Source organism: Saccopteryx bilineata, chromosome 6 (assembly GCF_036850765.1).
Source record: "Saccopteryx bilineata isolate mSacBil1 chromosome 6, mSacBil1_pri_phased_curated, whole genome shotgun sequence".
Taxonomy (NCBI): Eukaryota; Metazoa; Chordata; class Mammalia; order Chiroptera; family Emballonuridae; genus Saccopteryx; species Saccopteryx bilineata.
The window spans coordinates 60044849-60062217 of record NC_089495.1 but is presented as its reverse complement, the minus strand read 5'-3'; positions in this window follow the sequence as shown (position 1 = coordinate 60062217).

Genomic DNA, 17369 nt, shown 5'->3' with positions numbered 1-17369 from the left:
CGAGACCCCGAGGTAGCCAGCTTGAGCGCGGGCTCATCTGGTTTGAGCAAAAGCTCACCAGCTTCAACCCAAGGTTGCTGGCTCGAGCAAGGGTTTACTCAGTCTGCTGAAAACCTGTAGTCAAGGCATGTATGAGAAAGCAATCAATGAACAACTAAAGTGTTGCAACGAGCAATGAAAAACTAATGATTGATGCTTCTCATTTCTCCGTTCCTGTCTGTCTGTCCCTGTCTATCCCACTCTCTGACTTTCTGTCTCTGTAAAAAAAAAAAAAAAAGTTTAAGCAAAGCTTTGCGTTTTCCAAAATTGTTTGAGTCACCTGGTTTATAGACCTAATATATTTATAGTTTTATACTGTACTCCATATATATACTTAGACCTGACTTATGGTGGCACAGTGGATAAAGCATCAACCTGGAACACTGGTCGCCAATTCGAATCCCTAGGCTTGCCTGGTCAAGGCACATATGGGAATTGATGCTTCTTACTCCCCCCCCCCTCCTGTCTCTCTAAAAGGGAACAAATAAAATCTAAAAAAACAAAACAAAAAAAAACTTGGGCTCAGTCTTTCTTGTGTGCCCCATATTATTTTATTGCTTAGAAGAGGTCATCAAGACAGACAAATAGGCCCTGGCCAGTTGGCTCAGTGGTAGAGCGTCAGCCTGGGGTGCAGAAGTCCAAGGTTCGATTCCCGACCAGGGCACACAGGAGAAGTGCCCATTTGCTTCTCCACCCCTCCCCCTCTCCTTCCTTTCTGTCTCTCTCTTCCCCTCCCGCAGCCGAGGCTCCATTGGAGCAAAGATGGCCCGGGTGCTGGGGATGGCTCCTTGGCCTCTGCCCCAGGCCCTAGAGTGGCTCTGGTCGCAACAGAGCGACCCCCCGGAGGGGCAGAGCATCGCCCCCTGGTGGGCAGAGCGTCGCCCCTGGTGGGCGTACCGGATGGATCCCAGTCGGGTGCATGCGGGAGTCTGTCCGACTGTCTCTCCCCGTTTCCAGCTTCAGAAAAATACAAAAAAAAAAAAAAACCAGACAAATAAGTGACCATTAAAACATGACTTTTAAATGTGGTAAATATTTCTTTTTATACACAAGGAAGAGATTAAAAGTACTATATCTTTTACCTCTCTAAAATAAATTTATCAAAAGCTGCTCACTAAATAAAATTCAGTAGACTATTGCATAAAAAGTAACTAAAATTTTTTTCTTTTAAGAAAAATTTTCTTGTCATTTACTAATAATGCTAAAGTACAAATATTTCATGAAACAGCAATCAGAGAGGAAGAGATGTATGAAAAAAAAAAAAGCTGGTTAAGAATTTGGACTCCCATCAAAGTTTGGCCTTCTTTACATTCCTTTCGTTTTTGGTAGAACGAATCAAAGGCTGGAAAAGTGAAAACTGCCTGTGTGGTAGAGGCAAGTACCATTAGGCTTCCTGGATTGTATTTTAATATGACCGAGGAAGGTTAAACTCTGACAGCCTGTGAGTTCTTATAGACCACTTCACACAGAGTCACTTGTCACCTCTGACAATCCTCTCGCTCATAGGATAATTCATTTTTGACAAATATAACAGCCTCTCTAAGAAAAGTTAAAGGGTTGGTCTGCTTGTACAATTTTTCAGATAATGTATTGGTAAGAGCTGTTTTCAGTACGCTGTAGAAAAAAATATAGAAAGAAAATTCTGATGCATTTCATTATTTGATAATGTTAAAAGATGAGAGAACAACACAAACAATTCTGCTATATCTGAGATTTGGGTCAACTCTAAGCCAAAAGAGTAGACAGTGTTTATTTTATTTCTGTCTAGCATTTTCATAGCAAGACAGAAAAAGAGAAGGGATCAAAGCTGTGTGATTCTTCAGGGAACACAGTAAGGTCTGAAGATCTCAGTAACTGGGTATGTGAAGAATCCTTCCTGAACATTCTATCAATATTTTTTTTTACTGCACAGGGTGGAGAATCTTGAATAGTTACCAAGTATTTGATTACATCTCCTCAAGCTTTAAATAAAACAAGAAAAAAATTAATATAATAGCTGTATTTATCCATATTAATTGAAATCTTCAAATATCTTATTTTTTTAGAATAGGTTTTTTCATTTTTTTATATAATGAAGACTTGGAGAAATCATTAAATACATGTGATATATAATTTTCTACTAGATGAGCATTTTCTTTCCATCAAAACTCTCAAGTGGGCTTACTATATTTTATTGTCTTAAAAACAATGTATATTGGATCTGGCTGATTAGCTCAGTTGCCTAACAGCATGCTCCTGAAACAAGAAGTTGTAGCTTCGATTCTCAGTCAGGGCACACACTGGAAGCAACTAAGGAATTGTTAAGACTGAATGGAACAACAAATGAATGCTTCCCTTACCCCTCCCCTCTCTCTGCCTTCCTCTCTGTGTCAATAAATAAATAAATAAATAAATAAATAAATAAATAAGCCAGCCTTGGCTCTATTGGTTGGAGCACTGTCCTTGAACAGGAAGGTTGGCAGTTCGATTCCCTGATGAAAGAAAATACAGGAGCAGCTTGATGTTCCTGTCTTTCTCTTCCTGCCTCTACCCTCCCCTCCAAAAATAGAACAATGTGTATTTGCATCTATGGTTCAAGCCAAGTGTTACTGTTCCTTTGTTAATTAGTTAGCTGGCTTATTTTTTACCCTCTGTATAGACATACAAATAATAGTTCTTGTGAGTTCCACCAGCTGCACCCAAACAGCTGTACCTTCCTCTCTTCTATTCAGAGCAATTTCCAGGGGCTTATATGTAAAAGAGAGTGAAATGTTGTCTCTAATTATAATAGCAATCTGTTTCGCAGTGGTTTTCACACTCCACTTACATTCCCCATTGTATTTTCCCAATGGCTTTACTCTTTCTTCCATTTCTATAATTTTGGTTTTAAACTTATCAAACTGCTGGTTAACTGAGTTAATTTTAAATATACTACCTCTAGCACTTTTTTTTTTCATTGGAACATATATGATTGTTTTCAGTATACAGATACTTAATATTAAATTTGAGCTATTTTCTTAAATATCAAGAACAAAGTGTATTGGATATTAATGAGGATGGTTACTCCTTGATATTTATTTATTCTGTGGCACTGATGCCACCTGCTTTATAATGACTACAGAGGTAGAGGTAGAAGAAGAGAGACCCATGTCAGCACAGAGGGCTTTTCAAATATGGTCTCAATTCTTCCACACAATTACTATTTCACAGAAGAAGAAAACACAGTGTAAAACAGTTAGCCAGCATCTGCTTTATTTAAATAATGTGGCAAGTAAATTAAATCTCCACTAACTTTACAACACTATTTGTATTCAATTTCCAAAATATAGGATAATGACATAATTTCAGAATTGTCTTTTGTAGTTGTTTAAAGCTGGTTGTTAATTTCATGACTCAATATAGGTTAAAAAAAATGCCTGTAAGCAGTTCCTAAACATGATCTTAAGCAATTTTATAATCATTATTGTAAGATTTTAATATACTGGCAACATAAAGATTTTCAAAAAACTTTTTAAATTTTTTATTTAGATGTAATACCCAAAACATTAAAATGTCATAATCAAAACATGTTTTACTGCCAATGAGATTGTTACTTTAAAAATAAAGATAAAAATAAAAGTCCAAATTATTTTTTTTTAATAAATATTTATTAATGGTAATGGGATGACATTAATAAATCAGGGTACATATATTCAAAGAAAACATGTCTAGGTTATTTTGTCATCAAATTATGTTGCAAACCCCTCGCCCAAAGTCAGATTGTCCTCCATCACCCTCTATCTAGTTCTCTGTGCCCCTCCCCCTCCCCCTAACTCTCTCCCTCCCTCCCTCCCATGTCCTCCCTCCTCCCCCACCCTTGGTAACCACCACACTCTTGTCCATGTCTCTTAGTCTCATTTTTATGTTCCACCAATGTATGGAATCATGTAGTTCTTGTTTTTTTCTGATTTACTTATTTCACTCCTTATAATGTTATCAAGATCCCACCATTTTGCTGTAAATGATCTGATGTCATCATTTCTTATGGCTGAGTAGTATTCCATAGTGTATATGTGCCACATCTTCTTTATCCAGTCTTCTATTGAAGGGCTTTTTGGTTGTTTCCATGTCTTGGCCACTGTGAACAGTGCTGCAATGAACATGGGGCTACATGTGTCTTCACGTATCAATGTTTCTGAGGTTTTGGGGTATATACCCAGGAGAGGGATTGCTGGGTCATAAGGTAGTTCTATTTTCAGTTTTTTGAGGAACCACCATACTTTCCTCCATAATGGTTGTACTACTTTACAGTCCCACCAACAGTGAATGAGGGTTCCTTTTTCTCCACAGCCTCTCCAACATTTGCTATTACCCGTCTTGTTGATAATAGCTAATCTAACAGGGGTGAGGTGGTATCTCATTGTAGTTTTGATTTGCATTTCTCTAATAACTAATGAAGCTGAGCATCTTTTCATATATCTGTTGGCCATTTGTATCTCTTCCTGGGAGAAGTGTCTGTTCATGTCCTCTTCCCATTTTTGTATTGGATTGTTTGTTTGTTTGTTGTTGAGTTTTATGAGTTCTTTGTAAATTTTGGATATTAGGCCCTTATCTGAGCTGTCGTTTGAAAATATCAGTTCCCATATAGTTGGCTGTCTGTTTATTTTGATATCAGTTTCTCTTGCTGAGCAAAAACTTTTAATTCTGATGTAGTCCCATTCATTTATCTTTGCCTTCACTTCTCTTGCCATTGGAGTCAAGTTCATAAAATGTTCTTTAAAACCCAGGTCCATGATTTTAGTACCTATGTCTTCTTCTATGTACTTTATTGTTTCAGGTCTTATATTTAGGTCTTTAATCCATTTTGAATTAATTTTAGTACACGAGGACAGGCTGTAGTCGAGTTTCATTCTTTTGCATGTGGCTTTCCAGTTTTCCCAACACCATTTGTTGAAGAGGCTTTCTTTTCTCCATTGTGTGTTGTTGGCCCCTTTATCAAAGATTATTTGACCATATATATGTGGTTTTATTTCTGGACTTTCTATTCTGTTCCATTGGTCTGAGTGTCTATTTTTTTGCCAATACCATGCTGTTTTGATTATCGTGGCCCTATAATATAGTTTAAAGTCAGGTATTGTAATGCCCCCAGCTTCATTCTTTTTCCTTAGGATTGTTTTGGATATTCGGGGTTTTTTATAGTTCCATATAAATCTGATGATTTTTTGTTCCATTTCTTTAAAAAATCTCATAGGGATTTTGATGGGAATTGCATTAAATTTGTATATTGCTTTGGGTAATATGGCCATTTTGATTATATTTATTCTTCCTATCCAAGAACAAGGAATATTTTTCCATCTCATTGTATCTTTTTCGATTTCCCTTAACAATGCTTTGTAATTTTCATTATATAGGTCCTTTACGTTCTTTGTTATGTTTGTTCCTAGGTATTTTATTTTTTTTGTTGCAATCGTGAAGGGGATTATTTTTTTGAGTTCGTTTTCTAATATTTCATTGTTGGCATATAGAAAGGCTATGGACTTTTGTATGTTAATTTTGTATCCTGCGACCTTACTGTGTTGGTTTATTGTTTCTAATAATCTTTTTGTGGAGTCCTTCGGGTTTTCGATGTATAGGATCATATCATCAGCAAAAAGTGATACCTTTACTTCTTCTTTCCCGATATGGATGCCTTTTATTTCTTTGTCTTGTCTGATTGCTCTGGCCAGAACTTCTAGCACCACGTTGAATAAGAGTGGAGAGAGTGGACAACCCTGTCTTGTTCCTGATTTAAGGTAGAAAGTCCTCAGTTTTATGCCGTTTAATAGGATGTTGGCTGATGGTTTATCATATATGGCCTTTATCATGTTGAGATATTTTCCTTCTATACCCATTTTGTTGAGAGTCTTAAACATAAAATTGTGTTGTATTTTATCAAAAGCCTTTTCTGCATCTATTGATAAGATCATGTGGTTTTTGTTCTTTGTTTTGTTGATATGGTGTATTACGTTAACCGTTTTGCGTATGTTGAACCATCCTTGAGATTCTGGGATGAATCCCACTTGATCATGATGTATTATTTTTTTAATATGTTGTTGTATTCGGTTTGCCAGTATTTTGTTTAGTATTTTAGCATCTGTATTCATTAGAAATATTGGTCTGTAGTTTTCTTTCTTTGTGCCATCCTTGCCAGGTTTTGGTATGAGGGTTATGTTGGCCTCATAAAATGTGTTTGGAAGTATTGCTTCTTCTTCAATTTTTTGGAAGACTTTGAGTAGAATAGGAACCAAGTCTTCTTTGAATGTTTGATAGAATTCACTAGTATAACCGTCTGGGCCTGGACTTTTATTTTTGGGGAGGATTTTAATAGTTTTTTCTATTTCCTCCCTGCTGATTGGTCTGTTTAGGCTTTCTGCTTCTTCATGACTCAATCTAGGAAGGTTGTATTGTTCTAGGAATTTATCCATTTCTTCTAGATTGTTGTATTTGGTGGCATATAATTTTTCATAGTATTCTACAATAATTCTTTGTATTTCTATGATGTCTGTGGTGATCTCTCCTCTTTCATTTTGGATTTTATTTATTTGAGTCTGTGTCTTTTTTCCTTGGTGAGTCTTGCCAAGGGTTTGTCAATTTTGTTGATCTTTTCAAAGAACCAGCTCCTTGTTTTATTGATTTTTTCTATAGTTTTTCTGTTCTCTATTTCATTTATTTCTGCTCTGATTTTTATTATCTCCTTTCTTTGGCTGGTTTTGGGTTGTCTTTGTTCTTCTTTTTCTAGTTCCTTAAGGTGTGAAGTTAAGTGGTTTACTTCGGCTCTCTCTTGTTTGTTCATATAGGCCTGAAGTGATATGAACTTTCCTCTGATTACTGCTTTTGCTGCATCCCAGAGATTCTGATATGTCGTATTTTCATTTTCATTTGTCTGTATATATCTTTTGATTTCTGCGCTTATTTCTTCTTTGACCCATTCATATTTTAGAAGTATGTTGTTTAGTTTCCACATTTTTGTGGGTTTTTCTCCCTCTTTTTTGCAGTTGAATTCTAGTTTCAAGGCTTTATGATCAGAAAATATGCTTGGTACAACTTCAATTTTTCTAAATTTGCTGATATTGTCTTTGTGGCCCAACATATGGTCAATTCTTGAGAATGTTCCATGTACACTAGAGAAAAATGTATACTCTGTCGCTTTGGGATGAAGTGTCCTGTAGATGTCTATCATATCCAGGTGTTCTAGTATTTCGTTTAAGGCCACTATATCTTTATTGATTCTCTGTTTGGATGACCGATCTAGAGCCGTCAGCGGTGTATTGAGGTCTCCAAGTATGATTGTATTTTTGTTAGTTTTTGTTTTAAGATCAATAAGTAGCTGTCTTATATATTTTGGTGCTCCTTGGTTTGGTGCATATATATTAAGGATTGTTATGTCTTCTTGATTCAACTTCCCCTTAATCATTATGAAATGACCATTTTTGTCTCTGAGTACTTTTTCTGTCTTGTAGTCAGCATTATTAGATATGAGTATTGCTACACCTGCTTTTTTTTGGGTGTTGTTTGCTTGGAGTATTGTTTTCCAGCCTTTCACTTTGAATTTGTTTTTATCCTTTTTGCTTAGATGTGTTTCTTGTAGGCAGCATATAGTTGGATTTTCTTTTTTAATCCATTCTGCTACTCTGTGTCTTTTTATTGGTAAGTTTAATCCATTTACATTTAGTGTAATTATTGACACTTGTGGGTTCCCTACTGCCATTTTATAAATTGCTTTATGTTAGTTTTGTATCTAGTTTGATTCTTCTCTTTTGTTTTTCTATCATTTGTTTTTGTTTGTTTGTGTTCCATACTTCTTTCCTCTGTTGCTACCTTTCTTAAGTCAAGTGTTTTTGTGGTGGTTTTTTTAAGGGTGGTTACCATTAAGTAATGAAAAGGGTACCTACCATATTCATTGTAGTACCCTATCTTATAAGTATTTCTGCACTTCATCATCCTTTGCTACTGTTAATCTCCATCCTCTCCCCCCTTTTTTTCCTTTGTTGTCACAGTTTAAGTTTGGTTTTATTGTGTTCTTGGTGGAGCTGTTACTTGTGGTGTTGTTTTCTTTTGTTCTTTGAATCTGGTTGGAAAACCCCCCTTAGTATTTCCTGGAGTGGGGGCTTTCTGTTGATAAATTCTCTCATCTTTTCTGTATTTGTGAATGTTTTTATATCTCCTTCATACTTGAAGGATAGCTTTGATGGGTATAGTATTCTTGGCTGAAAGTTCCTCTCTTTCAGGGCTTTAAATATTGGGGTCCACTCTCTTCTAGCTTGTAGAGTTTCTGCTGAGAAATCTGATGATAATCTAATAGGCCTTCCTTTATATGTTGTACTCTTCTTTTCTCTGGCTGCCTTGAGAATTTTTTCTTTGTCATTGGTTTGTGTCATCTTTATTATGATGTGCCTTGGAGTGGGTTTGTTGGGGTTAAGAAAACTTGGTGTTCTGTTTGCTTCTTGAATTTGAGGCTTTAGTTCCTTCCACAGGCTTGGTAAGTTCTCGTTTATTATTTGTTTGAGTATATTCTCCATTCCATTTTCTTTCTCTTCTCCCTCTGATATACCTATTATTCTTATGTTATTCTTTCTGATGGAGTCAGACAATTCCTGTAGGGCTTTCTCATTTTTTATTATTTTTGAGTCTCTTTCTTCTTCTTTCTGTTGTGCCTCAAGTTGTTTGTCTTCTATTTCACTAATCTTATCTTCAATCTGGGCTGTTCTGTTAGCTAAGCTTGTTACCTCGTTTTTCAGCTCGTGAATTGAGTTTTTCATTTCTGTTTGATTTGTTTTTATAGTTTCAATTTCCTTGGTAATATTTTCTTTGTGTTCATTGAGTTGTTTTCTGATCTCCCTATATTGCCTTTCTGTGTTTTCTTGTATATCTCTGAGTATTTTTAAGATTTCAATTTTAAATTCTCTGTCATTTAGCTCCAAGGCTTCCAATATGTTAAGTCTTTTCTCCATAGATTTTTCCACATCTATTTGTGTTACCTCTCTTTCTTTTGTATCCATAATATTCGATTTCCTCTTTCTTATCGGCATCTGAGGGTGGTCTTATAGATAGCACTAATTAGAATTAATAAAGAGTAAAAAGAAAAAAAAAAGGGTAAAACACCCCACAAAAAAAAACAGTAATAATTTATTATTTCCCCCTTTTTTTCTTTCTTCTCTTTCCCTCCTCTCCCCTCCTCAGGGAAATATCGTGCCTATAATGGAGGGCCTGATTTGGGGTGAAGAGTTCAAGGGGTGAAAAAAAGGGAGTAGGGACCTACTAAATGCAAAAAAAAAAAAAAAAAAGGAAGAAAATCTTAGACAAGCATAAGATGATTTGCTTGTAAGTGATGGTCAACTAAGAGATATAATGAGAGGGATAAAAGGGAATCAGAAAAAAGGACCAAAAAAGAATAATAAAGAAGAAAAAATAAAAATAATAAGTAAAAATCTGTTGTATTAAGTGGAGCAAAGACTAAATACAATGGAGACCTTGGGTTGGGAGGACCCAAAATGCCACAAAAATAAACAAATAAGAGAAAAAAAAATAAAAACAAAAGCAAAAAAGAGAAATAAAGCCAAAAAAAAGCCTTGATAATTTGTTCGTGATTGAGGATTATATGGGAGGAAAGTAAAATGAGAAAAGAAAAAATGAATAGAAAGGAAAAATAAGAAAAGGAGAAAAACGAAGGAAGAACTAAAATAGGAGGAGAAAAAAACAAAATAAAGCAAGACAAAAAAAACAAAACAGAAAAAAAACAAAAGAGGAGAGAGTGAGAGTTAAGTGTTTTGGAGTATAACCTTAAAGGAGGGTGAGGATGAAGAAGAAAAATAAAATGCAACACTCATGGGTAGTGTAGTTCAAGAAAGGAGAAGCATGAGATGGGCAGAGAATAGAAGGACCGAGGTGGAGGAAATAAAGGCAAAAAGATAGAAGAAACAAACAACAACAACAACAAAAAAAAATTAGTGGATCAAGTTGTAAAGTCTGTGGGTTTTTCTAGATTTTGAGAGGTTAACTTCTTCCTTTTTCTTTTCTCTCCCTCTTCCTAGTCGGTGACTCTGTACCCCAGGCTCTGCCCCTGTGTCACTCTTAGGTAGGGATTTGCAGTTGATGGGATTCTATGGCAATGTCATATAATTGGCTTTAGTCTTGCTGGAAGTAAAGGCTTGTTGGCGTTTGCAGGGTCCAACGATGAGAGAGTTTGCTTTCCTGGATTCTCTCTCCTATTCCCCCCTTTCTGAATTAGCAGCCTGGTGATCCAGCTATAAGGCTGCAACTGCTTCTGCCTGGGGAGTAAGGGGCTCAAAGAGCTGGGAAATCCCCACTCTATCCCCACTCAGTGCAAGGCTTTGGGAAAGGCTCTGACAGTTAGGGCCTCCAGTGTAATCAGGCGGGGGTGGGAGTCAATTGTTGTCAAGGTGACTGTTCAGCGCCTATCATTTAGTTGGACCTCTCAACCCAGGCTTTCCACACTTTGTAGCCTGTTTTTGCAGGGAAGAAGAGGCACTAGTCTCTGCTTACGACTAGTGTAGTATAGACCTTATTATCTGCCAAGTCCTTCTTGTTAGCGTTTATCCCTGAATATGGAGGCTCTATCAATCAGAAGTTGCCCCCACCCCTTTAGCGAGAGGCACTAAAAAATATCACGCCTCTTGTCTTGGATCGCTGAACTGAGAGAGATCTTATCAATTTGAACCGAGGGTGTGCAGATTTTATGGGTTAAGCTAATTTCAGTGATTGGGTCGCAGCTGTGCTTCCGAAGGTATTTTAGGCTGCCTGCGCGCCCCTCCCCCAATGCTTGATTGTTAGCTTGAATGGCTGGGTGAGGTGCCCCGCCCACGGAGAGAATCTCCCAAGCCTCTCCCGCTCGCCCCGCCGCTGGCAGCTGGACCGCACCAGGCGCAGGATAATGGAGCCCCCTGGGTGTGCGGGCCAGCAGGGCACCCTGGGCGCGTGGAATGCCCAAGGCACGCGCGCGAATGGGGCGCTCTGGGCACCAGTGGCCGGCGACCCCCACTCACAATGTGCGGGCCGCTGGGAATATCAGCGGTGCTCAACCGGACCGGGTGCGCGCGCGGCTGCGGCGGTGGCTCGTGGCGGCTCACGGCGGCGGCTCGCGTCGGCCGCTCGCGGCGGCTCGCGGTTCCCAAGTATATGGGCTGACTCACCGGAGGCGCACTCCCTCGCGGCTTGAATGAGCGTCGCTGTGGTAGCTTCCTTCACACCCTCGTCTCTCAGATTCAAGTGATAACAGTCCTTTTGCTTTCAGTTTGTGTGGAACTCCGGAATGCTCCGAGGATAAATTTTTCTGTTTCTAGTTGATAAATTTGTTGTGATTTAGGGAAGAGCTGTCGGACGTGCTTCTCACGGCGCCATTTCCGTGACGTCACTCCAAGTCCAAATTATTTAAAATTTATTTTATATATAATTGATTGAAAAATATATTTGTTATGTAAGACTATTTTTTATCACTCTTATTTTTCATAATTTCATGGCAAATGTTCATTTTCTACAGAAAAATTAGCTTATTTTGCCATTTTTTAAAAATTTACTCTCAGTATTTGTTATTATTTTGAACAGATAAATTAAGGTGGAACTGCTATCTTTATATTGTTTTATTTGCTTTGGAATAGAATATTTTCTTCTGAAGTATTATTTTGCTTCTGATTGTTTGCAAATTGAAAGTTTCTGATTCTTAACTGACCAGGCGGTGGTGCAGTGAATAGAGTGTGGACTGAGATGTGAAGGACCCAGGTTCGAAGCCCTGAAGTCTCCAGCTTGAGCCCAGGCTCACTGGTTTGAGCGTGGAGTTGCAGGCTTGAGTGTAGAATCATAGATGTGACCCCATGTTTGCTGGCTTGAGTCCAAGGTCACTAGGTATACTGTAGCCCCCCAGTCAAGGCACATATGAGAAAGCAATCAGTAAACAACTAATGTGCTGCAATAAAGAATTAATGCTTCTCATCTCTCTCCTTTCCTGTCTGTCTGTCCCTCTCTGTTCCTCTCACTGTCTTTGTCACACAAAAAGAGTTTTTGATTCTTGTTTGTAACTTTAAGCTACCACCTTCCTTAATTGGCTTACCGACACAAAATATTTATTTGATTCTTTCAGATTTTCTATATACATAATCAAGTAACTGATATTAATAAATTCAGTTCTGCCTTTTTTATATGATATTTACATCTCTTGCTTTTTTTCTTGTTTGTAATAACATTTTTCTCTTAGTTTCAAAACAATGATAGAAATAAGGTGACTTCTCAATTCTTGATTGTCTCATAATCTTAGAGTGCTTTCCTTCTTTTTACACAGAACTTTTGATTCTGATATAAGATATTTCTCATAAATATTTTCTTAGTCTATTTTTGTGATCCCATGAAAAGGGAACTTGGAAGGGATTGGTGTGGGGGAGGAGAAAACTTAATATTCTTATAAAGTAATTGCTCTGCCAACTTAGAATTTACAGTCTTTTGAAACTTATTTCTTTCCAAAATCTGAGTGTGGTAATATTTCTAATTTCAGTACATACTACTACATAAAGCATTAGTTCTTCTTGTCCTACTCTATATCAAGGGTACAAACAATGACTTCTAGTCCCCATATTAACATGAAAATGTAAAGCAATTATCCTCAATTAAAATGAACTAAGGCATTTGTTTATGTCCTATAAATATACAATTATTTTTCTAGCATTAGTCCATACATAGTGAATTTCAGGAGCAGGAACTATAATGGGGTGGTCTCCAGTTGGAGACCATGAACATTCTTCCTCATCAAGGAAGGCATTTCTTCTTTAGTTCTTTTACCACATTATACAAAAACTTATCCAAAATGAATATACTGAATCCTTGTAAAATTTCTGTCAGAAGACTATAGTGCTAATCATTTCCTTTCCACACTCAAAACCACGTTGAAATATAGAGAATAACAGAATATTCAGAATCAGAAAGTTAAAGTTGCTTATTCCCTGCCATATGCATAACCAGGAGCAAATATTAATGGGATGGAATAAAAAGGATAAATTAAATGGCCACTAATGTCCTGTGTATGTGTGAGTAAACCAAAGCAAATGAAGATCGGTATTATAAATACATATGTATATCTATGAAACAATACTCAAGTCTCTGTCCCACGAACACCACACCATGGAAATTCATTCATAAATATTATAAAAAGGTTTCCAGTCTACCCCTCTCTCAGTAATACAAATAAACTAAAAATGGGTACTGTTTCCAAAGAATATTGAGCATAATAATTTATATTTCTCAATATGAGTTGGTTTAGTTTTCATTTTTATTCAATCTATATTTTTTAAAGCAAATGCCAAGTCCTTATGATGGGTACTTAGGTTAAATACCATTTTATTCAGCTTGACATTAGAAAATAAAACATTTCTTGTTTTTCTGTTTGTTTCTTTGGATGAAGCAGAAAAGTTTATGTCAACCTCTTCCCTCCACAAGATGTTTTCGGGTAGAAATAAATAAATCATCTTAAAGAGGGACATTTCTTGTCATGACACTTGTCTTCCAACAGTTATTCAGTGATGCATAGCTGAAAAGGGCTCTTTGCCTATGGTGAAAAATAATTTCCAGTCCTTGACAAGAAAGAAGATATTCATTCTAAGCCTAGGGCAGAAGTCTGCTGAGACAAACAGAAAAAGGATAACTAGTGAACAAATTCATCTAAACCAATATCATGTATTTTCCCCCATGGCCTGATGGCTGATGTCGCACCTTTTCTGCAAGCAACAAAACTAAAACAGGCACTACAAACAGAAGCACCTATAAGTCAATGGGACCACATTTTTGTTCAACAAGAGATCCTGACAACTAACAACTATTGACCTAAGACACAGTTTGAGTCTTTAAGATGCATCAGGTCTCCTTCTCAGCCTCCAGCCTCATGCCTAATAAAGCTTCTAATGCCTGACATTTTGAGTCATGGAATTATAAACCCTGAGAGCTCACCTGGTAGGCAATTATCTGTGGAATTACTCAGATTTTCCAGGATAGGATAATGAGTGTAGGTTAATTAGATAAGAGCTAAAAGTTATACGGTTACTTTGGAAAAGTGATTCGAATACAATCTAGGTATCCAAATCCTAGTCTAATGTTCTTTTTTTCTGTGCTGCTTCCCTTAAGTCATTATTTTTTTTAAATAAAACTAAAAATAATCTAGTCAGAAGAAGCCTCTAAATTAACATGCTATTTTGAAGAAAGACGCTGACTTTTTCCGAATAAGCATTTTTACCCCATCTCTAAGCAATCTGTAATAATATTAATTTTATGGTGAATCTTCTGTGCTTTTCTGCCAGATCTCCTGGGTGAGTGAGTGCAGGAATCTTTGAGTTGGCAGCTCAAGTTTAGGAAAACAGTCCGTAGCACTGGCACAAAGTGAAGCTAACTGGCACACATGAGGAGTGAAAACATGACCGTGGCCTCATTAGCACCATGTGTTAAATAATGGGGCTAAGCAGCCAAGTGTGAAGGTGAGCCAGGTGTGCAGAAGAAGGTCTGGGCACCCTAAAATGGATATGTTTTGCTTCACTGTGGAGTTTTTTCTGGATGTAATTAAAGCCTGATCCTTTACTGCTGTAGTGGCATAGATTGTTTTAAGACAAACTCAATCTATAATTAAAAATCTCATTAATCATTTCCCAAATTATTTGTTGTAATTTAAAATGGAAGTTGAAACCATTCCTGCTGTGTAAAATGGTTATAATATTAATAACCATGGCTCTAACAGATGTTAATAGCAAAAGGACCTTTGTGTTACTGTTCAGTTTTCCATTTTCACACCTCCCTCATTGAGCAAGCAACTGAATACTCAAGCAGTCTTTAATCCAATGTTTTTTTTCTTGAAAATAGATTCAAAATTTGTTAACTTTTTTATTGTTGTATGACAAGAATATTATATACTGTATTTTTCATTCTATAAGACACACTTTTTTACCCCCAAAAGTGGAGAGGGAAATGCCCATGTTTCTTATGGAGCAAAATACGGTATTTCATTAAACATTTTAACACAACATTTGGTTCAAAATATTTTTTTTCTTATTTTTCTCCTTAAAACCCTAGGTGTGTCTTATGGTCAGGTGCATCTTATGGAACAAAAAATACAGTAACTGTATTCCAGATTCAATGTATTAAATAGACTCAACAGGCCCTGGCTGAATAGCCCTTTTGGTAGGAATATTGTCCAGGAGTGCAGAGATTGCTGGGCAGATCCTGGTCAGGAAACATACAGGAATAGATCAATGTTCCTGTCTCTGTCTCTCTCTTTTCTTCTCTCTTTCTCCCTTCCTTTCTCTCTAAAATCAATAATTTAAAAAATATTTTAAAAATATAGACCCAACAGGCATAAATATAACTCGATTGAAAATGAGGTTATTTAGCATTTTATCAAAACTGGCAATCCATCTAGACAGTTGACCTCAATATTTGTATCTATCAGACTCTGAGCTTCTTTCTTTACTGAAACTTTAATTTTCATGTCTGCCTCTAACTTTCTAAAGATTTTAATGGAATTTTCCCATAATAATAGGGATAAACAACAGAATTCTAACCAGGTGACAACTTTAGATATGGTTCTATGGTGAGGCAATTTCAATATCATAGATGAGCAAATTTTGTTTCCTTGGGAGATACTCAAGTTACTATATTTATTATCCCTGAAACCCATCAGGTTTATTTAGCATCTGTTCCTGGTTTGTTGTTAAATATTATTATGAATAGTTGTATTTACTTAGAATGGGTTTGGCATATCTCCACTTTATATTTTCATCTTCTGCCATTGTCCCAATAGTAGTTTGTGAGACACTTATGGGCAGTAAACTGAGTTTTAAAATATAAAGGACAATTAAAACTCCAGTCCTCATTTTCTAATCTTTCCCAGAACCAGTGGGGCTAACATCTTTAAGAATAGCATTTCTTTTTAATTTAAAATTTAATATTCCTTTAATATATTTTTCTATTTTAACATTTTTATTGAATTTACTGGATGACATTATTAAAATTATGTATATATAGGTTTCAGGTGTACAATTCTATAATGTACTATCTTTATACTATATTGTGTGTTCACCACTCCAGGTCAAGTCTCTTTTGATCACCATTTACCCTCTTTTACCTCTACCATCCACCTTCTCCACTGGTAATCATATCATTGTCTGTGTCTATGAGTTTCATTTCTTTGCTTAATCCTGTCTTCTTTTCCACCCATCCCTGCAACAACCCTCCCCTTTGACAGCTGTCAGTCTGTTCTTTATGAGTTTCTTTCTATCGTGTTTGTTAGTTTATTTTGTTCATTAGATTCCACATCTAAATGAAATCATATGTTATTTGTCTTTCTCTGACTGGCTTATTTCACTTAGCATAATGCTCTCGAGGTCTATCCATGCTGGCACAAATATTAAAATTTCCTTATTTTTTTAAAGCTGAATAGTTTTTACTGTGTAAATATATAACAGCTTTTATTATTATTATTATTATTATTATTACTAATAGACCCTTGGGCTGCTTCCAAATCTTCTTTATTCTAGATAATGCTGCAATGTACTTAGGGTGCATCTATTCTTTTGAATTAGTGTTTTGATTTCCTTTGGCTATATTCTCAGAACTGGAATTGCTGGGTCCTAAGGCAGTTCCATTGTTAATTTGGAGGGGGGTACTCCATATTGCTTTCCATAGTGATTGCATCAATCTGCATTACCAGCAAATGTGTACAAGTGTTCCTTTTTCTCCACATCTTCACCAACACTTGTAGTTTGTTAATTTATTGATGATAATCATTCTAACAGGTTTTAAGTGGTATCTCATTGTAGCTTTCATTTGCATTCTCTGATAATAAGTGATATTTAGCATCATTTTATATGTCTATTGGCCATCTGTATATCCTTTTTGGAGAAGCATTCATTCAGGTACTTTACCCATTTCTTAATTGTGTTTTTTTAATGTTGAGTTTTATAGTTCTTTATATGAAATACATGTATTACACGAGACTGAGTAACCCTAAAAATTTCAATAAAAAGTAATCAAGTAATAGAAGTAATCAAGTAATTGAAAAAAAATCACCTTGGTATAAATCCTTTCATTAGAGCAATTGTTTTTATCATTTAGGTTCAAAGCCACAACTCTAAATTTATTGTTTGATTTTACTTTGGTGGAATTATTTTGCATTGCAAAAAAGTTATTTTGCATTTGCAATAAACTAAATGAAGTATATATTTATTAGAAAATTAAGTTCTAAATTTTTATTATTCAAGAAAGCTGATATTGATAATGTAGTTGCAGAGTCTATAGGTCCATATTTTCTGTCCACCATGGTGACACGATACACAAGAAGTGTAAGGGAT